At 49.4% G+C, this 23782-nt stretch overlaps 60 non-coding genes across 60 annotated transcripts; all 60 read left to right on the forward strand.

Moving 5' to 3' along the window:
- The first annotated feature begins 332 nt into the window (after nt 1–332).
- On the forward strand, nt 333–406 carry TRNAI-AAU (transfer RNA isoleucine (anticodon AAU)). The gene has a single exon. It is a non-coding gene; the product is annotated as a tRNA-Ile (tRNA).
- A 137-nt stretch (nt 407–543) lies between these two features.
- TRNAI-AAU (transfer RNA isoleucine (anticodon AAU)) lies at nt 544–617 on the forward strand. The gene has a single exon. It is a non-coding gene; the product is annotated as a tRNA-Ile (tRNA).
- A 137-nt stretch (nt 618–754) lies between these two features.
- TRNAI-AAU (transfer RNA isoleucine (anticodon AAU)) lies at nt 755–828 on the forward strand. The gene has a single exon. It is a non-coding gene; the product is annotated as a tRNA-Ile (tRNA).
- Nucleotides 829–965: 137 nt separating this feature from the next.
- Nucleotides 966–1039, forward strand: TRNAI-AAU (transfer RNA isoleucine (anticodon AAU)). The gene has a single exon. It is a non-coding gene; the product is annotated as a tRNA-Ile (tRNA).
- A 137-nt stretch (nt 1040–1176) lies between these two features.
- TRNAI-AAU (transfer RNA isoleucine (anticodon AAU)) lies at nt 1177–1251 on the forward strand. Its single transcript has one exon. It is a non-coding gene; the product is annotated as a tRNA-Ile (tRNA).
- A 350-nt stretch (nt 1252–1601) lies between these two features.
- Nucleotides 1602–1675, forward strand: TRNAI-AAU (transfer RNA isoleucine (anticodon AAU)). Its single transcript has one exon. It is a non-coding gene; the product is annotated as a tRNA-Ile (tRNA).
- A 138-nt stretch (nt 1676–1813) lies between these two features.
- TRNAI-AAU (transfer RNA isoleucine (anticodon AAU)) lies at nt 1814–1887 on the forward strand. Its single transcript has one exon. It is a non-coding gene; the product is annotated as a tRNA-Ile (tRNA).
- A 560-nt stretch (nt 1888–2447) lies between these two features.
- Nucleotides 2448–2521, forward strand: TRNAI-AAU (transfer RNA isoleucine (anticodon AAU)). Its single transcript has one exon. It is a non-coding gene; the product is annotated as a tRNA-Ile (tRNA).
- A 138-nt stretch (nt 2522–2659) lies between these two features.
- On the forward strand, nt 2660–2734 carry TRNAI-AAU (transfer RNA isoleucine (anticodon AAU)). Its single transcript has one exon. It is a non-coding gene; the product is annotated as a tRNA-Ile (tRNA).
- A 563-nt stretch (nt 2735–3297) lies between these two features.
- Nucleotides 3298–3371, forward strand: TRNAI-AAU (transfer RNA isoleucine (anticodon AAU)). Its single transcript has one exon. It is a non-coding gene; the product is annotated as a tRNA-Ile (tRNA).
- Nucleotides 3372–3508: 137 nt separating this feature from the next.
- Nucleotides 3509–3583, forward strand: TRNAI-AAU (transfer RNA isoleucine (anticodon AAU)). The gene has a single exon. It is a non-coding gene; the product is annotated as a tRNA-Ile (tRNA).
- A 137-nt stretch (nt 3584–3720) lies between these two features.
- On the forward strand, nt 3721–3795 carry TRNAI-AAU (transfer RNA isoleucine (anticodon AAU)). The gene has a single exon. It is a non-coding gene; the product is annotated as a tRNA-Ile (tRNA).
- Nucleotides 3796–3931: 136 nt separating this feature from the next.
- Nucleotides 3932–4005, forward strand: TRNAI-AAU (transfer RNA isoleucine (anticodon AAU)). Its single transcript has one exon. It is a non-coding gene; the product is annotated as a tRNA-Ile (tRNA).
- A 136-nt stretch (nt 4006–4141) lies between these two features.
- Nucleotides 4142–4215, forward strand: TRNAI-AAU (transfer RNA isoleucine (anticodon AAU)). The gene has a single exon. It is a non-coding gene; the product is annotated as a tRNA-Ile (tRNA).
- A 137-nt stretch (nt 4216–4352) lies between these two features.
- Nucleotides 4353–4426, forward strand: TRNAI-AAU (transfer RNA isoleucine (anticodon AAU)). The gene has a single exon. It is a non-coding gene; the product is annotated as a tRNA-Ile (tRNA).
- A 136-nt stretch (nt 4427–4562) lies between these two features.
- Nucleotides 4563–4636, forward strand: TRNAI-AAU (transfer RNA isoleucine (anticodon AAU)). Its single transcript has one exon. It is a non-coding gene; the product is annotated as a tRNA-Ile (tRNA).
- A 138-nt stretch (nt 4637–4774) lies between these two features.
- TRNAI-AAU (transfer RNA isoleucine (anticodon AAU)) lies at nt 4775–4849 on the forward strand. Its single transcript has one exon. It is a non-coding gene; the product is annotated as a tRNA-Ile (tRNA).
- A 348-nt stretch (nt 4850–5197) lies between these two features.
- Nucleotides 5198–5271, forward strand: TRNAL-UAG (transfer RNA isoleucine (anticodon AAU)). Its single transcript has one exon. It is a non-coding gene; the product is annotated as a tRNA-Leu (tRNA).
- A 138-nt stretch (nt 5272–5409) lies between these two features.
- TRNAI-AAU (transfer RNA isoleucine (anticodon AAU)) lies at nt 5410–5483 on the forward strand. The gene has a single exon. It is a non-coding gene; the product is annotated as a tRNA-Ile (tRNA).
- A 560-nt stretch (nt 5484–6043) lies between these two features.
- Nucleotides 6044–6117, forward strand: TRNAI-AAU (transfer RNA isoleucine (anticodon AAU)). Its single transcript has one exon. It is a non-coding gene; the product is annotated as a tRNA-Ile (tRNA).
- A 138-nt stretch (nt 6118–6255) lies between these two features.
- On the forward strand, nt 6256–6330 carry TRNAI-AAU (transfer RNA isoleucine (anticodon AAU)). Its single transcript has one exon. It is a non-coding gene; the product is annotated as a tRNA-Ile (tRNA).
- Nucleotides 6331–6467: 137 nt separating this feature from the next.
- TRNAI-AAU (transfer RNA isoleucine (anticodon AAU)) lies at nt 6468–6542 on the forward strand. The gene has a single exon. It is a non-coding gene; the product is annotated as a tRNA-Ile (tRNA).
- A 138-nt stretch (nt 6543–6680) lies between these two features.
- Nucleotides 6681–6755, forward strand: TRNAI-AAU (transfer RNA isoleucine (anticodon AAU)). The gene has a single exon. It is a non-coding gene; the product is annotated as a tRNA-Ile (tRNA).
- A 138-nt stretch (nt 6756–6893) lies between these two features.
- On the forward strand, nt 6894–6968 carry TRNAI-AAU (transfer RNA isoleucine (anticodon AAU)). Its single transcript has one exon. It is a non-coding gene; the product is annotated as a tRNA-Ile (tRNA).
- A 564-nt stretch (nt 6969–7532) lies between these two features.
- TRNAI-GAU (transfer RNA isoleucine (anticodon GAU)) lies at nt 7533–7607 on the forward strand. Its single transcript has one exon. It is a non-coding gene; the product is annotated as a tRNA-Ile (tRNA).
- A 137-nt stretch (nt 7608–7744) lies between these two features.
- On the forward strand, nt 7745–7819 carry TRNAI-AAU (transfer RNA isoleucine (anticodon AAU)). Its single transcript has one exon. It is a non-coding gene; the product is annotated as a tRNA-Ile (tRNA).
- Nucleotides 7820–7955: 136 nt separating this feature from the next.
- On the forward strand, nt 7956–8029 carry TRNAI-AAU (transfer RNA isoleucine (anticodon AAU)). The gene has a single exon. It is a non-coding gene; the product is annotated as a tRNA-Ile (tRNA).
- Nucleotides 8030–8377: 348 nt separating this feature from the next.
- Nucleotides 8378–8452, forward strand: TRNAI-GAU (transfer RNA isoleucine (anticodon GAU)). Its single transcript has one exon. It is a non-coding gene; the product is annotated as a tRNA-Ile (tRNA).
- Nucleotides 8453–9225: 773 nt separating this feature from the next.
- TRNAI-AAU (transfer RNA isoleucine (anticodon AAU)) lies at nt 9226–9299 on the forward strand. Its single transcript has one exon. It is a non-coding gene; the product is annotated as a tRNA-Ile (tRNA).
- Nucleotides 9300–9436: 137 nt separating this feature from the next.
- TRNAI-AAU (transfer RNA isoleucine (anticodon AAU)) lies at nt 9437–9510 on the forward strand. Its single transcript has one exon. It is a non-coding gene; the product is annotated as a tRNA-Ile (tRNA).
- A 559-nt stretch (nt 9511–10069) lies between these two features.
- Nucleotides 10070–10144, forward strand: TRNAI-GAU (transfer RNA isoleucine (anticodon GAU)). Its single transcript has one exon. It is a non-coding gene; the product is annotated as a tRNA-Ile (tRNA).
- A 137-nt stretch (nt 10145–10281) lies between these two features.
- Nucleotides 10282–10355, forward strand: TRNAI-AAU (transfer RNA isoleucine (anticodon AAU)). The gene has a single exon. It is a non-coding gene; the product is annotated as a tRNA-Ile (tRNA).
- A 136-nt stretch (nt 10356–10491) lies between these two features.
- TRNAI-AAU (transfer RNA isoleucine (anticodon AAU)) lies at nt 10492–10566 on the forward strand. Its single transcript has one exon. It is a non-coding gene; the product is annotated as a tRNA-Ile (tRNA).
- A 351-nt stretch (nt 10567–10917) lies between these two features.
- TRNAI-AAU (transfer RNA isoleucine (anticodon AAU)) lies at nt 10918–10991 on the forward strand. Its single transcript has one exon. It is a non-coding gene; the product is annotated as a tRNA-Ile (tRNA).
- Nucleotides 10992–11340: 349 nt separating this feature from the next.
- TRNAI-AAU (transfer RNA isoleucine (anticodon AAU)) lies at nt 11341–11414 on the forward strand. Its single transcript has one exon. It is a non-coding gene; the product is annotated as a tRNA-Ile (tRNA).
- Nucleotides 11415–11551: 137 nt separating this feature from the next.
- On the forward strand, nt 11552–11626 carry TRNAI-GAU (transfer RNA isoleucine (anticodon GAU)). The gene has a single exon. It is a non-coding gene; the product is annotated as a tRNA-Ile (tRNA).
- Nucleotides 11627–11763: 137 nt separating this feature from the next.
- On the forward strand, nt 11764–11837 carry TRNAI-AAU (transfer RNA isoleucine (anticodon AAU)). Its single transcript has one exon. It is a non-coding gene; the product is annotated as a tRNA-Ile (tRNA).
- A 136-nt stretch (nt 11838–11973) lies between these two features.
- TRNAI-AAU (transfer RNA isoleucine (anticodon AAU)) lies at nt 11974–12047 on the forward strand. Its single transcript has one exon. It is a non-coding gene; the product is annotated as a tRNA-Ile (tRNA).
- Nucleotides 12048–12608: 561 nt separating this feature from the next.
- Nucleotides 12609–12682, forward strand: TRNAI-AAU (transfer RNA isoleucine (anticodon AAU)). Its single transcript has one exon. It is a non-coding gene; the product is annotated as a tRNA-Ile (tRNA).
- Nucleotides 12683–12819: 137 nt separating this feature from the next.
- On the forward strand, nt 12820–12893 carry TRNAI-AAU (transfer RNA isoleucine (anticodon AAU)). Its single transcript has one exon. It is a non-coding gene; the product is annotated as a tRNA-Ile (tRNA).
- A 562-nt stretch (nt 12894–13455) lies between these two features.
- TRNAI-AAU (transfer RNA isoleucine (anticodon AAU)) lies at nt 13456–13528 on the forward strand. The gene has a single exon. It is a non-coding gene; the product is annotated as a tRNA-Ile (tRNA).
- A 770-nt stretch (nt 13529–14298) lies between these two features.
- TRNAI-GAU (transfer RNA isoleucine (anticodon GAU)) lies at nt 14299–14373 on the forward strand. Its single transcript has one exon. It is a non-coding gene; the product is annotated as a tRNA-Ile (tRNA).
- A 137-nt stretch (nt 14374–14510) lies between these two features.
- TRNAI-AAU (transfer RNA isoleucine (anticodon AAU)) lies at nt 14511–14584 on the forward strand. The gene has a single exon. It is a non-coding gene; the product is annotated as a tRNA-Ile (tRNA).
- Nucleotides 14585–14720: 136 nt separating this feature from the next.
- Nucleotides 14721–14795, forward strand: TRNAI-AAU (transfer RNA isoleucine (anticodon AAU)). The gene has a single exon. It is a non-coding gene; the product is annotated as a tRNA-Ile (tRNA).
- A 139-nt stretch (nt 14796–14934) lies between these two features.
- TRNAI-AAU (transfer RNA isoleucine (anticodon AAU)) lies at nt 14935–15009 on the forward strand. Its single transcript has one exon. It is a non-coding gene; the product is annotated as a tRNA-Ile (tRNA).
- Nucleotides 15010–15146: 137 nt separating this feature from the next.
- Nucleotides 15147–15220, forward strand: TRNAI-AAU (transfer RNA isoleucine (anticodon AAU)). Its single transcript has one exon. It is a non-coding gene; the product is annotated as a tRNA-Ile (tRNA).
- Nucleotides 15221–15568: 348 nt separating this feature from the next.
- Nucleotides 15569–15642, forward strand: TRNAI-AAU (transfer RNA isoleucine (anticodon AAU)). The gene has a single exon. It is a non-coding gene; the product is annotated as a tRNA-Ile (tRNA).
- Nucleotides 15643–15779: 137 nt separating this feature from the next.
- Nucleotides 15780–15854, forward strand: TRNAI-GAU (transfer RNA isoleucine (anticodon GAU)). The gene has a single exon. It is a non-coding gene; the product is annotated as a tRNA-Ile (tRNA).
- A 137-nt stretch (nt 15855–15991) lies between these two features.
- Nucleotides 15992–16065, forward strand: TRNAI-AAU (transfer RNA isoleucine (anticodon AAU)). Its single transcript has one exon. It is a non-coding gene; the product is annotated as a tRNA-Ile (tRNA).
- Nucleotides 16066–16201: 136 nt separating this feature from the next.
- On the forward strand, nt 16202–16275 carry TRNAI-AAU (transfer RNA isoleucine (anticodon AAU)). Its single transcript has one exon. It is a non-coding gene; the product is annotated as a tRNA-Ile (tRNA).
- A 561-nt stretch (nt 16276–16836) lies between these two features.
- On the forward strand, nt 16837–16910 carry TRNAI-AAU (transfer RNA isoleucine (anticodon AAU)). Its single transcript has one exon. It is a non-coding gene; the product is annotated as a tRNA-Ile (tRNA).
- Nucleotides 16911–17047: 137 nt separating this feature from the next.
- On the forward strand, nt 17048–17121 carry TRNAI-AAU (transfer RNA isoleucine (anticodon AAU)). The gene has a single exon. It is a non-coding gene; the product is annotated as a tRNA-Ile (tRNA).
- A 350-nt stretch (nt 17122–17471) lies between these two features.
- TRNAI-AAU (transfer RNA isoleucine (anticodon AAU)) lies at nt 17472–17546 on the forward strand. The gene has a single exon. It is a non-coding gene; the product is annotated as a tRNA-Ile (tRNA).
- Nucleotides 17547–17898: 352 nt separating this feature from the next.
- On the forward strand, nt 17899–17972 carry TRNAL-AAG (transfer RNA leucine (anticodon AAG)). Its single transcript has one exon. It is a non-coding gene; the product is annotated as a tRNA-Leu (tRNA).
- Nucleotides 17973–18109: 137 nt separating this feature from the next.
- On the forward strand, nt 18110–18183 carry TRNAI-AAU (transfer RNA isoleucine (anticodon AAU)). Its single transcript has one exon. It is a non-coding gene; the product is annotated as a tRNA-Ile (tRNA).
- Nucleotides 18184–18531: 348 nt separating this feature from the next.
- TRNAI-AAU (transfer RNA isoleucine (anticodon AAU)) lies at nt 18532–18605 on the forward strand. Its single transcript has one exon. It is a non-coding gene; the product is annotated as a tRNA-Ile (tRNA).
- Nucleotides 18606–18953: 348 nt separating this feature from the next.
- Nucleotides 18954–19027, forward strand: TRNAI-AAU (transfer RNA isoleucine (anticodon AAU)). Its single transcript has one exon. It is a non-coding gene; the product is annotated as a tRNA-Ile (tRNA).
- A 137-nt stretch (nt 19028–19164) lies between these two features.
- Nucleotides 19165–19239, forward strand: TRNAI-GAU (transfer RNA isoleucine (anticodon GAU)). The gene has a single exon. It is a non-coding gene; the product is annotated as a tRNA-Ile (tRNA).
- A 136-nt stretch (nt 19240–19375) lies between these two features.
- On the forward strand, nt 19376–19449 carry TRNAI-AAU (transfer RNA isoleucine (anticodon AAU)). The gene has a single exon. It is a non-coding gene; the product is annotated as a tRNA-Ile (tRNA).
- Nucleotides 19450–19587: 138 nt separating this feature from the next.
- Nucleotides 19588–19661, forward strand: TRNAI-AAU (transfer RNA isoleucine (anticodon AAU)). Its single transcript has one exon. It is a non-coding gene; the product is annotated as a tRNA-Ile (tRNA).
- The last annotated feature ends 4121 nt before the right edge of the window (nt 19662–23782 follow it).

A 23782-nucleotide genomic window follows, 5' to 3' on the forward strand; every position in this document is an offset into this window, starting at 1 on the left:
TTCTACTGGCCGTCACTTGGTGTCGGGGTGTAGCTAGACAATTTAAAGACCAATTTTTTGATGATGACCGAATGTGTACCGAAGACGTATGCCCAGTGTTAGAAGCCGCTCTCGCTACTGCAGCCTGCTAGCTCAGTCGGTTAGAGCGTCGTGATAATAAGGCGAAGGTCGTAGGTTCGATGCCAGCGCAGGCCAGTACTTTTTATTGTGTTCTACTGGCCGTCACTTGGTGTCGGGTTTTCAGCTGCACAATTTAAAGACCAATTTATTGATGATGACCGAATGTGTACCGAAGGCGTATGCCCAGTGTTAAAAGCCGCACTCGCTACTCCGGCCTGCTAGCTCAGTCGGTTAGAGCGTCGTGCTAATAACGCGGAGGTCGTGGGTTCGATCCATACGCCGGCCAGTACTTTTTATTGTGTTCTACTGGCCGCCACCTGGTGTCGGGTGTGTAGCTAGACAATTTAAAGACCAATTTATTGATGATGACCGAATGTGTACGGAAGGCGTATGCTCAGTGTTAGAAGCCGCACTCGCTACTCCGGCCTGTTAGCTCAGTTGGTTAGAGCGTCGTGATAATCACGCGAAGGTCGTAGGTTCAATCCCTGCGAAGGCCAGTACTTTTTATTGCGTTCTACTGGCCGTCACCTGGTGTCGGTTGTACAGCTAGACAATTTAAAGGCCAATGTATTGATGATGCCCTAATGTGTACCGAAGGCGTATGCCCAGTGTTAGAAGCCGCACTCGCTACTGCGGCCTGCTAGCTCAGTCGGTTAGAGCGTCGTGCTAATAACGCGAAGGTCGTAGGTTCGATCCCTGCGCAGGCCAGAACTTTTTATTGTGTTCTACTGGCCGTCACTTGGTGTCGGGTGTGTAGCTAGAGAATTTAAAGACCAATTTATTGATGATGACCGAATGCGTACCGAAGGCGTATGCCCAGTGTTAGAAGCCGCCCTCGCTACTCAGGCCTGCTAGCTCAGTCTGTTAGAGCGTCGTGCTAATCACACGAATGTCGTAGGTTCGATCCCTGCGCAGGCCAGTACTTTTTATTGTGTTCTACTGACCATTACCTGGTGTCGCGTGTGTAGCTAGACAATTTAAATACCACTTTATTGATGATGACCGAATGTGTACCGAAGGCGTATGCCCAGTGTTAGAAGCCGCACTCGCTGCTCCGGCCTGCTAGCTTAGTCGGATAGAGCGTTCGTGCTAATAACGCGAAGGTTGTAGGTTCGATCCCTGCGCAGGCCAGTATTTTTTTATTATGTTCTACTGGCCGTCGCCTGGTGTCGGGTGTGTAGCCAGACAATTTAAAGACCAATTTATTGATGATGACCGAATGTGTACCGAAGGCGTATGCCCAGTGTTAGAAGCCGGACTTGCTACTCTGGCCATCTAGCTCAGTCGGATAGAGCGTTCGTGCTAATAACGCGAAGGTCGTAGGTTCGATCGCTGCGCAGGCCAGTACTTTTTGTTGTGTTCTACTGGCCGTCACCTGGTGTCGGGTGTATAGCTAGTAAATTTAAAGACCAATTTATTCATGATGACCGAGTGTGTACCGAAGGCGTATGCTAAATGTTAGAAGCCACACTCACTACTCCGGCCTGCTAGCTCAGTCGGTTTGAGCATCGTGCTAATAACGCGAAGGTCGTAGGTTCGATCCCTGCGCAATCCAGTATTTTTTTATTATGTTCTACTGGCCGTCACCTGGTGTCGGGTGTGTAGCTACACAATTTAAAGACCAATTTATTGATGATGACCGAATGTGTACCGAAGGCGTATGCCCAGTGTTAGAAGCCGCACTAGCTACTCCGGCCTGCTAGCTCAGTCGGTTAGACCGTCGTGCTAATAACGCGAAGGTCGTGGGTTCAATCCATGCGCATGCCAGTACTTTTTATTGTGTTCTACTGGCCGTCACCTGGTGTCGGGTGTGTAGCTAGACAATTTAAAGACCAATTTATTGATGATGACCGAATGTGTACCCAAGGCGTATGCCCAGTGTTAGAAGCCGGACTTGCTACTCCGGCCAGCTAGCTCAGTCGGTTAGAGCGTTCGTGCTAATAACGCGAAGGTCGTAGGTTCAATCGCTGCGCAGTTCAGTATTTTTATTGTGTTCTACTGGCCGTCACCAGCTGTCTGGTGTGTAGCTAGACAATTTAAAGACCAATTTATTGATGATGACCGAATCTGTACCGAAGGCGTATGGCCAGTGTTAGAAGCCGGACTTTATACTCCGGCCCGCTAGCTCAGTCGGTTAGAGCGTTCGTGCTGATAACGCGAAGGTCGTAGGTTTGATCGCTGCGCAGGACAGTACTATTTGTTGTTTTCTACTGGCCATCACCTGGTGTCGCGTGTGTAGCTAGACAATTTAAATACCAATTTATTGATGGTGACAATATGTGTACTGAAGGCGTATGGCCAGTGTTAGAAGCCGCACTTACTACTGCGGCCTGCTAGCTCAGTCGGTTAGAGCGTCGTGCTAATAACGCGAAGGTCGTAGGTTCGATCCCTGAGCAGGCCAGTACTTTTTATTGTGTTCTACTGGCCGTTACCTGGTGTCGCGTGTGTAGCTGGACAATTTTAGATACCACTTTATTGATGATGACCGAATGTGTACCGAAGGCGTATGCCCTGTGTTAGAAGCCGCACTTGCTACTCCGGCCTGCTAGCTTAGTCGGATAAAACGTTCGTGCTAATAACGCGAAGGTCGTAGGTTCGATCCCTGCGCAGGCCAGTATTTTTTTATTATGTTCTACTGGCCGTAACCTGGTGTCGGGTGTGTTGTTAGACAATTTAAAGACCAATTAATTGATGATGACCGAATGTGTACCGAAGGCGTATGCCCAGTGTTAGAAGCCACACTTTCTAATGCGGCCTGCAAGCTCAGTCGGACAGAGCGTTCGTGCTAATAACTCGAAGGTCGTAGGTTCGATCGCTGCGCAGGCCAGTACTTTTTGTTGTGTTCTACTGGCCGTCACCTGGTGTCGCGTGTGTAGCTGGACCATTTTAGATACCACTTTACTGATGATGACCGAATGTGTACCGAAGGCGTATGCCCTGTGTTAGAAGCCGCACTTGCTACTCCGGCCTGCTAGCTTAGTCGAATAAAGCGTTCGTGCTAATAACGCGAAGGTCGTAGGTTCGATCGCTGCGCAGGCCAGTACTTTTTGTTGTGTTCTACTGGCCGTCACCTGGTGTCGAGTGTGTAGCTAGACAATTTAAAGACCAATTTATTGATGATGACCGAATGTGTACCGAAGATGTATTCCCAGTGTTAGAAGCTACATTCGCTACTCCGGCCTGCTAGCTCAGTCGGTTAGAGCGTCGTGCTAATAACGCGAAGGTCGTAGGTGCGATCCCTGCGCAGGCGAGTATTTTTTTATTGTGTTCTACTGGCCGTCACCTGGTGACGGGTGTGTAGCTAGACAATTTAAAGACCAATTTATGATGATGACCGAATGTGTACCGAAGGCATATGCCCAGTGTTAGAATTCGGACTTCCTACTCCGGCCAGCTAGCTCAGTCGGTTAGAGCGTTCGTGCTAATAACGCGAAGGTCGTAGGTTCGATCGCTGCGCAGGCCAGTACTTTTTGTTGTGTTCTACTGGCCGTCACCTGGTGTCGCGTGTGTAGCTAGACAATTTAAATACAAATTTATTGATGGTGACAATATGTGTCTGGAAGGCGTATGCCCAGTGTTAGAAGCCGCACTCGCTACTGCGGCCTGCTAGCTTAGTCGGATAGAGCGTTCGTGCCAATAACGCGAAGGTCGTAGGTTCGATCGCTGCGCAGGCCAGTACTTTTTTTGTGTTCTACTGGCCGTCACCTGGTGTCGGGTGTATTGCTAGTAAATTTAAAGACCAATTTATTGATGATGACCGAATATACACCCAAGGCGTATGCCCAGTGTTAGAAGCCACACTTGCTAATGCGGCCTGCTAGCTCAGTCGGTTAGAGCATCGTGCTAATAACGCGAAGGTCGTAGGTGCGATCCCTGCGCAGGCCAGTATTTTTTGCTGTGTTCTACTGGCCGTCACCTGGTGTCGGGTGTGTAGGTAGACAATTTAAAGACCAATTTATGATGATGACCGAATGTGTACCGAAGGCGTATGCCCAGTGTTAGAAGCCGCACTCGCTACTCCGGCCTGCTAGCTCAGTCGGTTAGAGCGTCGTGCTAATAACGCGAAGGTCGTAGGTTCGATCCCTGCGCAGACCAGTACTTTTTGATGTGTTCTACTGGCCGGCACCTGGTGTCGGGCGTGTAGCTAGACAATTTAAAGACCAATTTATTGATGACAACCGAATGTGTACCGAAGAAGTATTCCCAGTGTTAGAAGCCGCAATCGCTACTCCGGCCTGCTAGCTCAGTCGGTTAGAGCATCGTGCTAATAACGCGAAGGTCGTAGGTTCGATCCCTGCGCAGGCCAGTATTTTTATTGTGTTCATCTGGCCGTCACCTGGTGTGGGCTGTGTAGCTAGACAATTTAAAGACCAATTTATTGATGACAACCGAATGTGTACCGAAGATGTATTCCCAGTGTTAGAAGCCGCAATCGCTACTCCGGCCTGCTAGCTCAGTCGGTTAGAGCATCGTGCTAATAACGCGAAGGTCGTAGGTTCGATCCCTGCGCAGGCCAGTATTTTTTTATTATGTTCTATTGGCCGTCACCTGGTGTCGGGTGTGTAGCTAGACAATATAAAGACCAATTAATTGATGATGACCGAATGTGTACCGAAGGCGTATGCCCAGTGTTAGAAGCCGGACTTCCTACTGCGGCCAGCTAGCTCAGTCGGTTAGAGCGTTCGTGCTAATAACGCGAAGGTCGTAGGTTCGATCGCTGCGCAGGCCAGTACTTTTTGTTGTGTTCTACTGGCCGTCACCTGGTGTCGGGCGTGTAGCTAGACAATTTAAAGACATATTTATTGATGACAACCGAATGTGTACCGAAGATGTATTCCCAGTGTTAGAAGCCGCAATCGCTACTCCGGCCAGCTAGCTCAGTCGGTTAGAGTGTTCGTGCTAATAACGTGAAGGTCGGTGGTTCAATCGCTGCGCAGGCCAGTATTTTTATTGTGTTCTTCTGGCCGTCACCAGCTGTCGGGTGTTTAGCTAGACAATTTAAAGACCAATTTATTGATGATGACCGAATCTGTACCGAAGGCGTATGCTAAATGTTAGAAGCCACACTCACTACTCCGGCCTGCTAGCTCAGTCGGTTAGAGCATCGTGCTTAGAACGCAAAGGTCGTAGGTTCGATCCCTGCGCAATCCAGTATTTTTTTATTATGTTCTACTGGCCGTCACCTGGTGTCGGGTGTGTAGCTACACAATTTAAAGACCAATTTATTGATGATGACCGAATGTGTACCGAAGGCGTATGCCCAGTGTTAGAAGCCGCACTAGCTACTCCGGCCTGCTAGCTCAGTCGGTTAGACCGTCGTGCTAATAACGCGAAGGTCGTGGGTTCAATCCATGCGCATGCCAGTACTTTTTATTGTGTTCTACTGGCCGTCACCTGGTGTCGGGTGTGTAGCTAGACAATTTAAAGACCAATTTATTGATGATGACCGAATGTGTACCCAAGGCGTATGCCCAGTGTTAGAAGCTGGACTTGCTACTCCAGCCAGCTAGCTCAGTCGGTTAGAGCGTTCGTGCTAATAACGCGAAGGTCGTAGGTTCAATCGCTGCGCAGTCCAGTATTTTTATTGTGTTCTACTGGCCGTCCCCAGCTGTCTGGTGTGTAGCTAGACAATTTAAAGGCCAATTTATTGATGATGACCGAATCTGTACCGAAGGCGTATGGCCAGTGTTAGAAGCCGGACTTGATACTCCGGCCAGCTAGCTCAGTCGGTTAGAGCGTTCGTGCTGATAACGCGAAGGTCGTAGGTTCGATCGCTGCGCAGGACAGTACTATTTGTTGTTTTCTACTGGCCATCACCTGGTGTCGCGTGTGTAGCTAGACAATTTAAATACCAATTTATTGATGGTGACAATATGTGTACTGAAGGCGTATGGCCAGTGTTAGAAGCCACACTTACTACTGCGGCCTGCTAGCTCAGTCGGTTAGAGCGTCGTGCTAATAACGCGAAGGTCGTAGGTTCGATCCCTGCGCAGGCCAGTACTTTTTATTGTGTTCTACTGGCCGTTACCTGGTGTCGCGTGTGTAGCTGGACAATTTTAGATACCACTTTATTGATGATGACCGAATGTGTACCGAAGGCGTATGCCCTGTGTTAGAAGCCGCACTTGCTACTCCGGCCTGCTAGCTTAGTCGGATAAAGCGTTCGTGCTAATAACGCGAAGGTCGTAGGTTCGATCCCTGCGCAGGCCAGTATTTTTTTATTATGTTCTACTGGCCGTAACCTGGTGTCGGGTGTGTTGTTAGACAATTTAAAGACCAATTTATTGATGATGACCGAATGTGTACCGAAGGCGTATGCCCAGTGTTAGAAGCCACACTTGCTAATCGGCCTGCTAGCTCAGTCGGACAGAGCGTTCGTGCTAATAACGCGAAGGTCGTAGGTTCGATCGCTGCGCAGGCCAGTACTTTTTGTTGTGTTCTACTGGCCGTCACCTGGTGTCGCGTGTGTAGCTGGACAATTTTAGATACCACTTTATTGATGGTGACCGAATGTGTACCGAAGGCGTATGCCCTGTGTTAGAAGCCGCACTTGCTACTCCGGCCTGCTAGCTTAGTCGGATAAAGCGTTCGTGCTAATAACGCGAAGGTCGTAGGTTCGATCCCCGCGCAGGCCAGTATTTTTTTATTATGTTCTACTGGCCGTAACCTGGTGTCGGGTGTGTTGTTAGACAATTTAAAGACCAATTTATTGATGATGACCGAATGTGTACCGAAGGCGTATGCCCAGTGTTAGAAGCCACACTTGCTAATGCGGCCTGCTAGCTCAGTCGGACAGAGCGTTCGTGCTAATAACGCGAAGGTCGTAGGTTCGATCGCTGCGCAGGCCAGTACTTTTTGTTGTGTGTTACTGGCCGTCTTCTGGTGTCGGGTGTATTGCTAGTAAATTTAAAGACCAATTTATTGATGATGACCGAATATGCACCCAAGGCGTATGCCCAGTGTTAGAAGCCACACTCGCTACTCCGGCCTGCTAGCTCAGTCAGTTAGAGCGTCGTGCTAATAACGCGAAGGTCGTATGTTCGATCCCTGCGCAATCCAGTATTTTTTTTTATTATGTTCTACTGGCCGTCACCTGGTGTCGGGTGTGTAGCTAGACAATTTAAAAACCAATTTATTGATGATGACCGAATGTGTACCCAAGGCGTATGCCCAGTGTTGGAAGCCGGACTTTTGCTACTCCGGCCAACTAGCTCAGTCGGTTAGAGCGTTCGTGCTAATAACGCGAAGGTCGTAGGTTCAATCGCTGCGCAGGCCAGTATTTTTATTGTGTTCTACTGGCCGTCACCAGCTGTCGGGTGTGTAGCTAGACAATTTAAAGACCAATTTATTGATGATGACCGAATCTGTACCGAAGGCGTATGGCCAGTGTTAGAAGCCGGACTTGCTACTCCGGCCAGCTAGCTCAGTCGGTTAGAGCATTCGTGCTGATAACGCGAAGGTCGTAGGTTCGATCGCTGCGCAGGCCAGTACTTTTTGTTGTGTTCTACTGGCCGTCACCTGGTGTCGCGTGTGTAGCTAGACAATTTAAATACAAATTTATTGATGGTGACAATATGTGTACGGAAGGCGTATGCCCAGTGTTAGAAGCCGCACTCGCTACTGCGGCCTGCTAGCTCAGTCGGTTAGAGCGTTCGTGCTAATAACGCGAAGGTCGTAGGTTCAATCGCTGCGCAGGCCAGTATTTTTATTGTGTTCTATTGGCCGTCACCAGCTGTCGGGTGTGTAGCTAGACAATTTAAAGACCAATTTATTGATGATGACCGAATGTGTACCGAAGATGTATTCCCAGTGTTAGAAGCTGCATTCGCTACTCCGGCCTGCTAGCTCAGTCGGTTAGAGCATCGTGCTAATAACGCGAAGGTCGTAGGTGCGATCCCTGCGCAGGCCAGTATTTTTTGTTGTGTTCTACTGGCCGTCACCTGGTGTCGGGTGTGTAGCTAGACAATATAAAGACCAATTTATTGATGATGACCGAATGTGTACCGAAGATGTATTCCCAGTGTTAGAAGCCGCAATCGCTACTCCGGCCAGCTAGCTCAGTCGGTTAGAGCGTTCGTGCTAACAACGCGAAGGTCGGTGGTTCAATCGCTGCGCAGGCCAGTATTTTTATTGTGTTCTTCTGGCCGTCACCAGCTGTCGGGTGTGTAGCTAGACAATTTAAAGACCAATTTATTGATGATGACCGAATCTGTACCGAAGGCGTATGGCCAGTGTTAGAAGCCGGACTTGCTACTCCGGCCAGCTAGCTCAGTTGGTTAGAGCGTTCGTGCTGATAACGTGAAGGTCGTAGGTTCGATCGCTGCGCAGGCCAGTACTTTTTGTTGTGTTCTACTGGCCGTCACCTAGTGTCGCGTGTGTAGCTAGACAATTTAAATACCAATTTATTGATGGTGACAATATGTGTACGGAAGGCGTATGCCCAGTGTTAGAAGCTGCACTCGCTACTGCTGCCTGCTAGCTTAGGCGGATAGAGCGTTCGTGCTAATAACGCGAAGATCGTAGGTTCGATCCCTGCGCAGGCCAGTATTTTTTTATTGTGTTCTACTGGCCGTCACCTGGTGTCAGGTGTGTAGCTAGACAATTTAAAGACCAGTTTATTAATGATGACCGAATGTGTACCGAAGGCGTATGCCCAGTGTTAGAAGCCGGACTTGCTACTCCGGCCAGCTAGCTCAGTCGGATAGAGCGTTCGTGCTAATAGCGCGAAGGTCGTAGGTTCGATCGCTGCGCAGGCCAGTACTTTTTGTTGTGTTCTACTGGCCGTCTTCTGGTGTCGGGTGTATAGCTAGTAAATTGAAAGACCAATTTATTCTTGATGACCGAATGTGTACCGCAGGCGTATGCCCATTGTTAGAAGCCGGATTGCTACTCCGGCCAGCTAGCTCAGTCGGATAGAGCGTTCGTGCTAATAGCGCGCAGGTCGTAGGTTCGATCGCTGCGCAGGCCAGTACTTTTTGTTGCGTTCTACTGGCCGTCACCTGGTGTCGGGTGTGTAGCTAGACAATTTAAAGACCAATTTATTGATGATGACCGAATGTGTACCGAAGATGTGTTCCCAGTGTTAGAAGCCACATTCGCTACTCCGGCCTGCTAGCTCAGTCGGTTAGAGCGTCGTGCTAATAACGCGAAGGTCGTAGTTGCGATCCCTGCGCAGGCCAGTATTTTTTTATTGCGTTCTACTGGCCGTCACATGGTGTCGGGTGTGTACCTAGACAATTTAAAGACCAATTTATGATGATGACCGAAAGTGTACCGAAGGCGTATGCCCAGTGTTAGAAGCAGCACTCGCTACTCCGGCCTGCTAGCTCAGTCGGTTAGAGCGTCGTGCTAATAACGCGAAGGTCGTAGGTTCGATCCTTGCACAGGCAAGTATTTTTTTATTGTGTTCTACTGGCCGTCACCTGGTGTTGGCTGTGTAGCTAGACAATTTAAAGACCAATTTATTGATGATGACCGAATGTGTACCGAAGGCGTATGGCCAGTGTGAGAAGCCGGACTTGCTACTCCGGCCAGCTAGCTCAGTCAGTTAGAGCGTTCGTGCTGATAACGCGAAGGTCGTAGGTTCGATCGCTGTGCAGGCCAGTACTTTTTGTTGAATTCTACTGGCCGTCACCTGGTGTCGCGTGTGTAGCTAGACAATTTAAATACCAATTTATTGATGGTGACAATATGTGTACGGAAGGGGTATGGCCAGTGTTAGAAGCCACACTTGCTACTGCAGCCTGCTAGCTCTGTCGGTTAGAGCGTCGTGCTAATAACGCGAAGGTCGTATTTCAATCGCTGCGCAGGCCAGTATTTTTATTGTGTTCTACTGGCCGTCACCAGCTGTCGGGTGTGTAGCTAGACAATTTAAAAACCAATTTATTGATGATGACCGAATCTGTACCGAAGGCGTATGGCCAGTGTTAGAAGCCGGACTTGCTACTCCGGCCAGCTAGCTCAGTCGGTTAGAGCGTTCGTGCTGATAACGCGAAGGTCGTAGGTTCGATCGCTGCGCAGGCCAGTACTTTTTGTTGTGTTCTACTGGCCATCACCTGGTGTCGCGTGTGTAGCTAGACAATTTAAATACCAATTTATGGATGGTGACAATATGTGTACGGAAGGGGTATGGCCAGTGTTAGAAGCCACACTTGCTACTGCGGCCTGCTAGCTCTGTCGGTTAGAGCGTCGTGCTAATTATGCGAAGGTCGTAGGTTCGATCCCTGCGCAGGCCAGTATTTTTATTGTGTTCTACTTGCCGTCACCAGCTGTCGGGTGTGTAGCTAGACAATTTAAAAACCAATTTATTGATGATGACCGAATCTGTACCGGAGGCGTATCCCCAGTGTTAGAAGCCGGACTTCCTACTCGGGCCAGCTAGCTCAGTCGGTTAGAGCGTTCGTGCTAATAACGCGAAGGTCGTAGGTTCAATCCCTGCGCAGGTCAGTATTTTTTTTATTATGTTCTACTTGCCGTCACCTGGTGTCGGGTGTGTAGCTAGACAATTTAAAGACCAATTTATTAATGATCACCGAATGTGTACCGAAGGCGTATGTCCAGTGTTAGAAGCCAGACTTTCTACTGCGGCCAGCTAGCTCAGTCGGTTAGAGCGTTCGTGCTAATAACGCGAAGGTCGTAGGTCCGATCGCTGCGCAGGTCACTATGTTTTATTGTGTTCTACTGGCCGTCACCTGGTGTCGCGTGTGTAGCTAGACAATTGAAAGACCAATTTATTGATGATGACAGATTGTGTACGGAAGGCGTATGCCCAGTGTTAGAAGCCACGCTCGCTACTGCGGCCTGCTAGCTCAGTCGGTTAGAGCGTCGTGCTAATAACGCGAAGGTCGTAGGTTCGATCCGTGCGCAGGCCAGTATTTTTTATTGTGTTCTACCGGCCGTCACCTGGAGTCGGGTGTGTAGCTAGACAATTTAAAGACCAATTTATTGATGATGACAGATTGTGTACCGAAGGCGTATGGCCAGTGTTTAGAAGCTGGACTTGCTGCTCCGGCCAGCTAGCTCAGTCGTTTAGAGCGTTCGTGCTGATAACGCGAAGGTCGTAGGTTCGATCGCTGCGCAGGCCAGTACTTTTTGTTTTGTTCTACTGGCCGTCACCTGGTGTCGGGTGTGTAGCTAGACAATTTAAAGCCAATTTATTGATGATGACCGAATGTGTACCGAAGATGTATTCCCAGTGTTAGAAGCTGCACTCGCTACTCCGGCCTGCTAGCTCAGTCGGTTAGAGCGCCGTGCTAATAACGCGAAGGTCGTAGCTTCGATCCCTGCGCAGGCCAGTATTTTTTATTGTGTTCTACTGGCCGTCACCTGGAGTCGGGTGTGTAGCTAGACAATTTAAAGACCAATTTATTAATGATGACCGAATCTGTACCGAAGGCGTATGGCCAGTGTTAGAAGCCGGACTTGCTACTCCGGCCAGCTAGCTCAGTCGGTTAGAGCGTTCGTGCTGATAACGCGAAGGTCGTAGGTTCGATCGCTGCGCAGGCCAGTACTTTTTGTTTTGTTCTACTGGCCGTCACCTGGTGTCGCGTGTGTAGCTAGACAATATAAATACCAATTTATTGATGGTGACAATATGTGTACGGAAGGGGTATGGCCAGTGTTAGAAGCCACACTTGCTACTGCGGCCTGCTAGCTCTGTCGGTTAGAGCGTCGTGCTAATAACGCGAAGGTCGTAGGTTCGATCTCTGCGCAGGCCAGTAGTTTTTTTGTGTTCTACTGGCCGTCACCTGGTGTCGGGTGTGCAGCTAGACAATTTAAAGACCAATTTATTGATGATGACCGATTGTGTACCGAAGGCGTATGCCCAGTGTTAGAAGCCAGACTTTCTACTGCGGCCAGCTAGCTCAGTCGGTTAGAGCGTCGTGCTAATAACGCGAAGGTCGTAGGTTCGATCACTGCGCAGGCCAGTACTTTTTATTGTGTTCTACTGGCCGTCACCTGGTGTCGCGTGTGTAGCTAGACAATTTAAAGACCAGTTTATTAATGATGACCGAATGTGTACCGAAGGCGTATGTCCAGTGTTAGAAGCCGGACTTGCTACTCCGGCCAGCTAGCTCAGTCAGATAGAGCGTTCGTGCTAATAGCGCGAATGTCGTAGGTTTGATCGCTGCGCAGGCCAGTACTTTTTGTTGTGTTCTACTGGCCGTCTTCTGGTGTCGGGTGTATAGCTAGTAAATTGAAAGACCAATTTATTCATGATGACCGAATGTGTACCGAAGGCGTATGCCCAGTGTTAGAAGCCGGACTTGCTACTCCGGCCAGCTAGCTCAGTCGGATAGAGCGTTCGTGCTAATAGCGCGAAGGTCGTAGGTTCGATCGCTGCGCAGGCCAGTACTTTTTGTTGCGTTCTACTGGCCGTCGCCTGGTGTCGGGTGTGTAGCTAGACAATTTAAAGACCAATTTATTGATGATGACCAAATGTGTACCGAAGATGTGTTCCCAGTGTTAGAAGCCACATTCGCTACTCCGGCCTGCTAGCTCAGTCGGTTAGAGCGTCGTGCTAATAACGCGAAGGTCGTAGTTGCGATCCCTGCGCAGGCCAGTATTTTTTTATTGCGTTCTACTGGCCGTCACATGGTGTCGGGTGTGTACCTAGACAATTTAAAGACCAATTTATGATGATGACCGAAAGTGTACCGAAGGCGTATGCCCAGTGTTAGAAGCAGCACTCGCTACTCCGGCCTGCTAGCTCAGTCGGTTAGAGCGTCGTGCTAATAACGCGAAGGTCGTAGGTTCGATCCTTGCACAGGCAAGTATTTTTTTATTGTGTTCTACTGGCCGTCACCTGGTGTTGGCTGTGTAGCTAGACAATTTAAAGACCAATTTATTGATGATGACCGAATGTGTACCGAAGGCGTATGGCCAGTGTGAGAAGCCGGACTTGCTACTCCGGCCAGCTAGCTCAGTCAGTTAGAGCGTTCGTGCTGATAACGCGAAGGTCGTAGGTTCGATCGCTGTGCAGGCCAGTACTTTTTGTTGAATTCTACTGGCCGTCACCTGGTGTCGGCTGTGTAGCTAGACAATTTAAAGACCAATTTATTGATGATGACCGAATGTGTACCGAAGATGTATAGCCAGTGTTAGAAGCCAGACTTGCTACTCCGGCCAGCTAGCTCAGTCGGATAGAGCGTTCGTGCTAATAACGCGAAGGTCGTAGATTCGATCGCTGCGCAGGCCAGTACTTTTTGTTGTGTTCTACTGGCCGTCTTCTGGTGTCGGGTGTATTGCTAGTAAATTTAAAGACCAATTTATTGATGATGACCGAATATGCACCGAAGGCGTATGCCCAGTGTTAGAAGCCACACTTGCTACTCCGGCCTGCTCGCTCAGTCGGTTGAGCGTCGTTCTAATAACGCGAAGGTCGTAGGTTCGATCCCTGCGCAAGCCAGTATTTTTTATTGTGTTCTACTGGCCGTCACCAGGTGTCGGGTGTGTAGCTAGACAATTTAAAGACCAATTTATGATGATGACCGAATGTGTACCGAAGGCTGGTAAGCCCAGTGTTAGAAGCCGGACTTGCTACTCCGGCCAGCTAGCTCAGTCGGTTAGAGCGTCGTGCTAATAACGCGAAGGTCGTAGGTTCGATCACTGCTAAGGCCAGTACTTTTTATTGCGTTCTACTGGCCGTCACCTGGTGTCGCGTGTGTAGCTAGACAATTTAAAGACCAATTTATTGATGATGACCGAATGTGTACCGAAGGCGTATGCCCAGTGTTAGAAGCCGGACTTGCTACTCCGGCCAGCTAGCTCAGTCGGTTAGAGCGTTCGTGCTGATAACGCGAAGATCGTGGCTTCGATCGCTGCGCAGGCCAGTACTTTTAGTTGTGTTCTACTGGCCGTCACCTGGTGTCGCGTGTGTAGCTAGACAATTTAAATACCAATTTATTGATGGTGACAATATGTGTACGGAAGGGGTATGGCCAGTGTTAGAAGCCACACTTGCTACTGCAGCCTGCTAGCTCTGTCGGTTAGAGCGTCGTGCTAATAACGCGAAGGTCGTATTTCAATCGCTGCGCAGGCCAGTATTTTTATTGTGTTCTACTGGCCGTCACCAGCTGTCGGGTGTGTAGCTAGACAATTTAAAAACCAATTTATTGATGATGACCGAATCTGTACCGAAGGCGTATGGCCAGTGTTAGAAGCCGGACTTGCTACTCCGGCCAGCTAGCTCAGTCGGTTAGAGCGTTCGTGCTGATAACGCGAAGGTCGTAGGTTCGATCGCTGCGCAGGCCAGTACTTTTTGTTGTGTTCTACTGGCCATCACCTGGTGTCGCGTGTGTAGCTAGACAATTTAAATACCAATTTATGGATGGTGACAATATGTGTACGGAAGGGGTATGGCCAGTGTTAGAAGCCACACTTGCTACTGCGGCCTGCTAGCTCTGTCGGTTAGAGCGTCGTGCTAATTATGCGAAGGTCGTAGGTTCGATCCCTGCGCAGGCCAGTATTTTTATTGTGTTCTACTTGCCGTCACCAGCTGTCGGGTGTGTAGCTAGACAATTTAAAAACCAATTTATTGATGATGACCGAATCTGTACCGGAGGCGTATCCCCAGTGTTAGAAGCCGGACTTCCTACTCGGGCCAGCTAGCTCAGTCGGTTAGAGCGTTCGTGCTAATAACGCGAAGGTCGTAGGTTCAATCCCTGCGCAGGTCAGTATTTTTTTTATTATGTTCTACTTGCCGTCACCTGGTGTCGGGTGTGTAGCTAGACAATTTAAAGACCAATTTATTAATGATCACCGAATGTGTACCGAAGGCGTATGTCCAGTGTTAGAAGCCAGACTTTCTACTGCGGCCAGCTAGCTCAGTCGGTTAGAGCGTTCGTGCTAATAACGCGAAGGTCGTAGGTTCGATCGCTGCGCAGGTCACTATGTTTTATTGTGTTCTACTGGCCGTCACCTGGTGTCGCGTGTGTAGCTAGACAATTGAAAGACCAATTTATTGATGATGACAGATTGTGTACGGAAGGCGTATGCCCAGTGTTAGAAGCCACGCTCGCTACTGCGGCCTGCTAGCTCAGTCGGTTAGAGCGTCGTGCTAATAACGCGAAGGTCGTAGGTTCGATCCCTGCGCAGGCCAGTATTTTTTATTGTGTTCTACCGGCCGTCACCTGGAGTCGGGTGTGTAGCTAGACAATTTAAAGACCAATTTATTGATGATGACAGATTGTGTACCGAAGGCGTATGGCCAGTGTTAGAAGCCAGACTTGCTGCTCCGGCCAGCTAGCTCAGTCGTTTAGAGCGTTCGTGCTGATAACGCGAAGGTCGTAGGTTCGATCGCTGCGCAGGCCAGTACTTTTTGTTTTGTTCTACTGGCCGTCACCTGGTGTCGGGTGTGTAGCTAGACAATTTAAAGCCAATTTATTGATGATGACCGAATGTGTACCGAAGATGTATTCCCAGTGTTAGAAGCTGCACTCGCTACTCCGGCCTGCTAGCTCAGTCGGTTAGAGCGCCGTGCTAATAACGCGAAGGTCGTAGCTTCGATCCCTGCGCAGGCCAGTATTTTTTATTGTGTTCTACTGGCCGTCACCTGGAGTCGGGTGTGTAGCTAGACAATTTAAAGACCAATTTATTAATGATGACCGAATCTGTATCGAAGGCGTATGGCCAGTGTTAGAAGCCGGACTTGCTACTCCGGCCAGCTAGCTCAGTCGGTTAGAGCGTTCGTGCTGATAACGCGAAGGTCGTAGGTTCGATCGCTGCGCAGGCCAGTACTTTTTGTTTTGTTCTACTGGCCGTCACCTGGTGTCGCGTGTGTAGCTAGACAATATAAATACCAATTTATTGATGGTGACAATATGTGTACGGAAGGGGTATGGCCAGTGTTAGAAGCCACACTTGCTACTGCGGCCTGCTAGCTCTGTCGGTTAGAGCGTCGTGCTAATAACGCGAAGGTCGTAGGTTCGATCCCTGCGCAGGCCAGTAGTTTTTTTGTGTTCTACTGGCCGTCACCTGGTGTCGGGTGTGCAGCTAGACAATTTAAAGACCAATTTATTGATGATGACCGATTGTGTACCGAAGGCGTATGCCCAGTGTTAGAAGCCAGACTTTCTACTGCGGCCAGCTAGCTCAGTCGGTTAGAGCGTCGTGCTAATAACGCGAAGGTCGTAGGTTCGATCACTGCGCAGGCCAGTACTTTTTATTGTGTTCTACTGGCCGTCACCTGGTGTCGCGTGTGTAGCTAGACAATTTAAAGACCAGTTTATTAATGATGACCGAATGTGTACCGAAGGCGTATGTCCAGTGTTAGAAGCCGGACTTGCTACTCCGGCCAGCTAGCTCAGTCAGATAGAGCGTTCGTGCTAATAGCGCGAATGTCGTAGGTTTGATCGCTGCGCAGGCCAGTACTTTTTGTTGTGTTCTACTGGCCGTCTTCTGGTGTCGGGTGTATAGCTAGTAAATTGAAAGACCAATTTATTCATGATGACCGAATGTGTACCGAAGGCGTATGCACAGTGTTAGAAGCCGGACTTGCTACTCCGGCCAGCTAGCTCTGTCGGATAGAGCGTTCGTGCTAATAGCGCGAAGGTCGTAGGTTCGATCGCTGCGCAGGCCAGTACTTTTTGTTGCGTTCTACTGGCCGTCGCCTGGTGTCGGGTGTGTAGCTAGACAATTTAAAGACCAATTTATTGATGATGACCGAATGTGTACCGAAGATGTGTTCCCAGTGTTAGAAGCCACATTCGCTACTCCGGCCTGCTAGCTCAGTCGGTTAGAGCGTCGTGCTAATAACGCGAAGGTCGTAGTTGCGATCCCTGCGCAGGCCAGTATTTTTTTATTGCGTTCTACTGGCCGTCACATGGTGTCGGGTGTGTACCTAGAGAATTTAAAGACCAATTTATGATGATGACCGAAAGTGTACCGAAGGCGTATGCCCAGTGTTAGAAGCAGCACTCGCTACTCCGGCCTGCTAGCTCAGTCGGGTAGAGCGTCGTGCTAATAACGCGAAGGTCGTAGGTTCGATCCCTGCACAGGCAAGTATTTTTTTATTGTGTTCTACTGGCCGTCACCTGGTGTTGGGTGTGTAGCTAGACAATTTAAAGACCAATTTATTGATGATGACCGAATGTGTACCGAAGGCGTATGGCCAGTGTGAGAAGCCGGACTTGCTACTCCGGCCAGCTAGCTCAGTCAGTTAGAGCGTTCGTGCTGATAACGCGAAGGTCGTAGGTTCGATCGCTGTGCAGGCCAGTACTTTTTGTTGAATTCTACTGGCCGTCACCTGGTGTCGGCTGTGTAGCTAGACAATTTAAAGACCAATTTATTGATGATGACCGAATGTGTACCGAAGGCGTATGCCCAGTGTTAGAAGCCGGACTTCCTACTCGGGCCAGCTAGCTCAGTCGGTTAGAGCGTTCGTGCTAATAACGCGAAGGTCGTAGGTTCGATCCCTGCGCAGGTCAGTATTTTTTTTATTATGTTCTACTGGCCGTCACCTGGTCTCGGGTGTGTAGCTAGACAATTTAAAGACCAATTTATTAGTGATCACCGAGTGTGTACCGAAGGCGTATGTCCAGTGTTAGAAGCCAGACTTTCTATTGCGGCCAGCTAGCTCAGTCGGTTAGAGCGTTCGTGCTAATCACGCGAAGGTCGTAGGTTCGATCGCTGCGCAGGTCACTATGTTTTATTGTGTTCTACTGGCCGTCACCAGGTGTCGGGTGTGTAGCTAGACAATTTAAAGACCAATTTATGATGATGACCGAATGTGTACCGAAGGCTGGTATGCCCAGTGTTAGAAGCCGGACTTGCTACTCCGGCCAGCTAGCTCAGTCGGTTAGAGCGTCGTGCTAAGAACGCGAAGGTCGTAGGTTCGATCACTGCGCAGGCCAGTACTTTTTATTGTGTTCTACTGGCCGTCACCTGGTGTCGCGTGTGTAGCTAGACAATTTAAAGACCAATTTATTGATGATGACAGATTGTGTACGGAAGGCGTATGCCCAGTGTTAGAAGCCACGTTCGCTACTGCGGCCTGCTAGCTCAGTCGGTTAGAGCGTCGTGCTAATAACGCGAAGGTCGTAGGTTCGATTCCTGCACAGGCAAGTTTTTTTTATTGTGTTCTACTGGCCGTCACCTGGTGTCGGGTGTGTAGCTAGACAATTTAAAGACCAATTTATTGATGATGACCGAATGTGCACCGAAGTCGTATGGCCAGTGTTAGAAGCTGGACTTGCTACTCCGGCCAGCTAGCTCAGTCGGTTAGAGCGTTCTTGCTGATAACGCGAAGGTCGTAGGTTCGATCGCTGCGCAGGCCAGTACTTTTTGTTTTGTTCTACTGGCCGTCACCTGGTGTCGGGTGTGTAGCTAGACAGTTTAAAGCCAATTTATTGATGATGACCGAATGTGTACCGAAGATGTATTCCCAGGGTCAGAAGCTGCACTCGCTACTCCGGCCTGCTAGCTGAGTCGGTTAGAGCGCCGTGCTAATAACGCGAAGGTCGTAGGTTCGATCCCTGCGCAGGCCAGTATTTTTTATTGTGTTCTACTGGCCGTCACCTGGAGTCGGGTGTGTAGCTAGACAATTTAAAGACCAATTTATTGATGATGACAGATTGTGTACCGAAGGCGTATGGCCAGTGTTAGAAGCTGGACTTGCTTCTCCGGCCAGCTAGCTCAGTCGTTTAGAGCGTTCGTGCTGATAACGCGAAGGTCGTAGGTTCGATCGCTGCGCAGGCCAGTACTTTTTGTTTTGTTCTACTGGCCGTCACCTGGTGTCGGGTGTGTAGCTAGACAATTTAAAGCCAATTTATTGATGATGACCGAATGTGTACCGAAGATGTATTCCCAGTGTTAGAAGCTGCACTCGCTACTCCGGCCTGCTAGCTCAGTCGGTTAGAGCGCCGTGCTAATAACGCGAAGGTCGTAGCTTCGATCCCAGCGCAGGCCAGTATTTTTTATTGTGTTCTACTGGCCGTCACCTGGAGTCGGGTGTGTAGCTAGACTATTTAAAGACCAATTTAATAATGATGACCGAATCTGTACCGAAGGCGTATGGCCAGTGTTTGAAGCCGGACTTGCTACTCCGGCCAGCTAGCTCAGTCGGTTAGAGCGTTCGTGCTGATAACGCGAAGGTCGTAGGTTCGATCGCTGCGCAGGCCAGTACTTTTTGTTTTGTTCTACTGGCCGTCACCTGGTGTCGCGTGTGTAGCTAGACAATTTAAAGCCAATTTATTGATGATGACCGAATGTGTACCGAAGATGTATTCCCAGGGTCAGAAGCTGCACTCGCTACTCCGGCCTGCTAGCTCAGTCGGTTAGAGCGCCGTGCTAATAACGCGAAGGTCGTAGGTTCGATCCCTGCGCAGCCCAGTATTTTTTTTATTATGTTCTTCTGGCCGTCATCTGGTGTCGGGTGTGTAGCTAGACAATTTAAAGACAATTTATTAATGATCACCGAATGTGTACCGAAGGCGTATGTCCGGTGTTAGAAGCCAGACTTTCTACTGCGGCCAGCTAGCTCAGTCGGTTAGAGCGTCGTGCTAATAACGCGAAGGTCGTAGGTTCGATCACTGCGTAGGCCAGTACTTTTTATTGTGTTCTACTGGCCGTCACCTGGTGTCGCGTGTGTAGCTAGACAATTTAAAGACCAATTTATTGATGATGACCAAATGTGTACGGAAGGCGTATGCCCAGTGTTAGAAGCCACACTCGCTACTCCGGCATGCTAGCTCAGTCATTCCACTTCCGGCTTTCGAGCGATACGGTCGCGGAATGTTCGGCTCCGACGGAGCGGTATCAGCGGCCCGACCGGGCCGCGGTTACAGGGTTTTTGCGCCTAGCGCCAACGATTATCAGGTGATTTTGCCCAATCTGCCTTCCGGACGCATCGCTGCGAATACCGTTTTCATGCATGGTGATCCGAGAGCCCGGCCTTACCGCGTCGAAGATTACTGGGACACTTTGGCCAAGCTTGGTGCGCTCGACGACGTTTTGGCGTTGGGGGCGTATCAAATGAACCACGTATGGGCTGTGACACTGACGAGTGCTGAGGCTGCTCGGAAGTTGCTCTCCGCCGTCGATGTGAAGGTAAAGGATCGCCCATGTTTGCTCATTGACCCAAATAACCGCGAGGTTCGCTTGAAGCTTCACTGGTTGCTGCACGGCGTGACCGACGAAGACGTGCGTGTTGCCTTGACTCCCTATGGGAAAGTGTTCGAAGTGAAACGGGAGAAGTGGCGAGCTCCGGGCATCACAGAAAAGGGCTCAACGACGCGGTCTGTGGGACTAAAGCTGCACTCCGACGTCAAGGTGGATGACATTCCGCACCAGCTCAAGATTGCCGGAGAGCTGACTCTCGTCGTTCCAGGCCGTGCACCATTGTGCCTACGGTGCAAGAGTACCGGTCACATACGTCGCGACTGCCGAGTACCCCGCTGCAGTCGTTGTCGCCGCTTCGGCCACGAAGACGCCGACTGCGCGAAGACATATGCCAGTGTGACTGGACCAGCGCAGGAAAGTGATGCACTGGAGCACCTCATGGACGAAGCAGACTCGGAAGAAACAGCAGGAGTTAACCCGAGCTGTGCTGTGGAAGATGGGTCGTCATGCCGTCAAGAAGAGGGCGTGTGTGAAGCACCAGGTAAGCCCGACGCCGGGCTTCCATATGAAGGCGTAGGCGAAAGTAGTGAAAAGGTGGATGCAAGCAGCACCGGCGACACGTGTCTTGGCTCAGCAGACGAGACCCCCTCCGAGGCTGAACCGATGACTGGGATTGAAAGCGACAGTGGCACTGTGACGGGGAAGCGTCCCCGTGACGAAGGGAAAAAAGACAAGGGCACCACTGCTGCCTCGCCGGATGAACCACCCGCCAAGACGACTCCCGCTCGGCGGCCTACCATCCGGCCACGGCCAAACATTTCGTCGGAGCGCAAGACGGCGGAAACGCCGCCTTCGCCAACTTAAGGACTGTACTGGGACAAGGCGTTCAGGAAGGAATTGCAGTTGTAAGGTAAGCGCCATGCCCCTGGGTTTTTCGTAGCCTTACAATGGTGCAAATAGAAAATTCAATCCGTGTGGCCACTTTAAATGTGCGTGGCCTGGCCTCACGGAGAAAACAATGTCAACTTTATCGGCTAGTAAGTGACCTCGACCTTGACATACTGGCAGTCCAAGAGACTAAAGTCCATGGTGACGATGAAACTGGGGGCATGGTGCGCCAATTCTTGCCGCGGTATTCTGTTGTAGTTAGCCATGCCATAGGGACTTCTTCTGGTTGCGTTTTGTTCGTCAGACAGAGTCTGGGTGCTAAAGTAGAAGCGTCAACGTCATGTCCGTCTGGTCGGCTCATTGTTTGTGATCTTTTGTTTTCGGGATTGGAATGGCGCGTAATATGCTTGTACGCACCGGCTGTCACTGACGAAAGACGCATATTTTTCGAACAACTGAAGCAGTATACCAAATGTAATAGGCTCCTAATCATTATTGGCGATTTCAACTGCGTCCTTTCAGCCAAAGACAAAACTAGCGAACGACCTTACAGGGATGCAAGTACGGCTGTCTTAAGCGATATGGTAAGAGAACATGGTTTGGAGGATGTGGCTGAATGTCTCGGTGGTGGCCGGACTATGCAGTACACCCACTTTCAGGCAGCCAGCCATGCCCGACTAGATAGGGCGTACGTGAGTGTAGAATTGGTACCGATTTGCAAGGCATACCGTGTTAACGCCGTTTCATTTAGTGACCACTGCTTGGTTAGCTTTGTAGTAGCTAGCACGAAAGAAACGAAAAGGGCCTTCGAGTGGCAACTATGGAAATTGAATTCGAATCTGCTGAGTGATGAAAAATTTATGGAGGAAGTAATGATGGAAGTTGAAAAAATGAAAGTTCGCAGTAAAAAGACGTTTAGAGAAAAATGGGAGAACTTCAAGCAGGTCGTTAAATTGAAGGCTTTGGAACGCTCGAGCGCTATAAGCAGAGAAAAAGGAGCAGAAGAAAAGCTCATGCGCAGAAACCTGGAAAAATTGCTCCTCGAAGAATGTAGATTGCCCGGCATGTTTCTTGAAGATATTCGCGCGTTGAAAAGTAAAATTGAGCGGTTCGATGTCGAAAGATACCGCGGTGCTATGGTTCGGGCAAGAGCTGAGCGACTGATAACGGCAGAAGCACCGTCAAAAAAGGCGTTGGGCTCAGAAAAGTGGCATGCGCGTCGTAATCAGATAACAGAAATTGAACACGAGGGTGAGGTCAGCGATGTCGCAGATGTTATCGAGCGTGCTTTCTTTGAGCACTTCAATGGTTTATTCGCCGCCAGCTCAGTTGATGTCGATCGTTTTAAAAAAGATTTTTTACCGTTGATGCCGAAGCTTGACAATAATGCAAAAGAATTATTGGAGGAACCCATTTCGGAAGAGGAAGTTAACAGTGCTATTGAAAGTATGCATCCCGGGAAATCGCCTGGCCCAGATGGCCTGACTTCCGCCTTTTATAAGTGTTTCAAGTTTGAAATAACACCAGTCTTAGCCGACGTTTATAATGAGGCATTCGAGCTGAAAATATTACCCCCGTCCTTTTCATCATCTCACACTGTTCTTATACCAAAATCGGAAGACCCCGTTTCACTGCGCAAAGTAAATTCTTACCGCCCAATCTGCCTCACTAATGGAGATTACAAAATATTCATGAAAATCCTAGCTAAAAGGTTGCAAACAGTCATTACGGAGCTCGTGGGGCCGCATCAGACGTGCGGCATTTAAGGTCGAACTATCCTCACGAATATACACGCAGCCCGGAGCATCCTCGAATGTTGCGACGCTATTGGTGCGCGAGTCGCAATGCTGCAAATCGACCTCGAGAAGGCTTTTGACAGGGTGCCTCATGAAATTCTGCTGTGCATCCTAGAATATGTGAATTTAGGGAAAATAATCAAAGAGGGGGTTGTCATGGCGTACCGAGACTGCTCAACGCGGCTAATCGTTAACAAGGTGGTGGGGAAGCGCATCCCAGTCAAGCGTTCGGTCCGTCAGGGTTGTCCTCTCTCACCACTATTGTTTTGTTTGTACATAGAGTCCTTTTGTTTGAGTGTCATAAAGAATGACTGTGTTCGTGGGTTTAAGCTGCACGAGGTTGAAGTCCGACTGTTGGCTTATGCGGACGATATTGCCATTTTTTGCGCGGACTCTGACAGCATAGCAGATGCTGTCAAATGCGTTACTAACTTCTGTGTTGCAAGTGGCAGCGCTGTAAACTGGGGAAAATGCCTTGGCTTTTGGCACGGTGACTGGGCAGAAACCCCAGACAGTTTTGCCAGCATAAGGTTTGTTACGACACCGGTGAAATACTTGGGTGCCCCCCTCGAATGCTACAAAGACAGCGACTCGTACTGGAGGAGCCAAGTGGATAACCTGCGGGAAAGAGTGAACAAGTGGAATGGCTGGAATTGGTCTATGTTTTCTAAAGCCACAATTTGCAACATATTCTTAGTGAGTAAAATTTGGTATATCTTACAAGTCTTACATTGTTCAAGGGTAAACATCCAAAAATTTCACCGTGTGTTCGCTGTCTTTGTGTGGGAATCGTCTTGGGAAAGATCGAGTCGGACCAATTTATTTCTTCGAGTGCGAAATGGAGGACTCGGCTTGTCGCATTTGTTTTCAAGACAGGTAGTCAATCGATTTTGTTTCTTTAGAGACGTCGACAACCCATT

This window comes from Rhipicephalus microplus, chromosome X (assembly GCF_043290135.1).
Source record: "Rhipicephalus microplus isolate Deutch F79 chromosome X, USDA_Rmic, whole genome shotgun sequence".
NCBI classification, from domain to species: domain Eukaryota; kingdom Metazoa; phylum Arthropoda; class Arachnida; order Ixodida; family Ixodidae; genus Rhipicephalus; species Rhipicephalus microplus.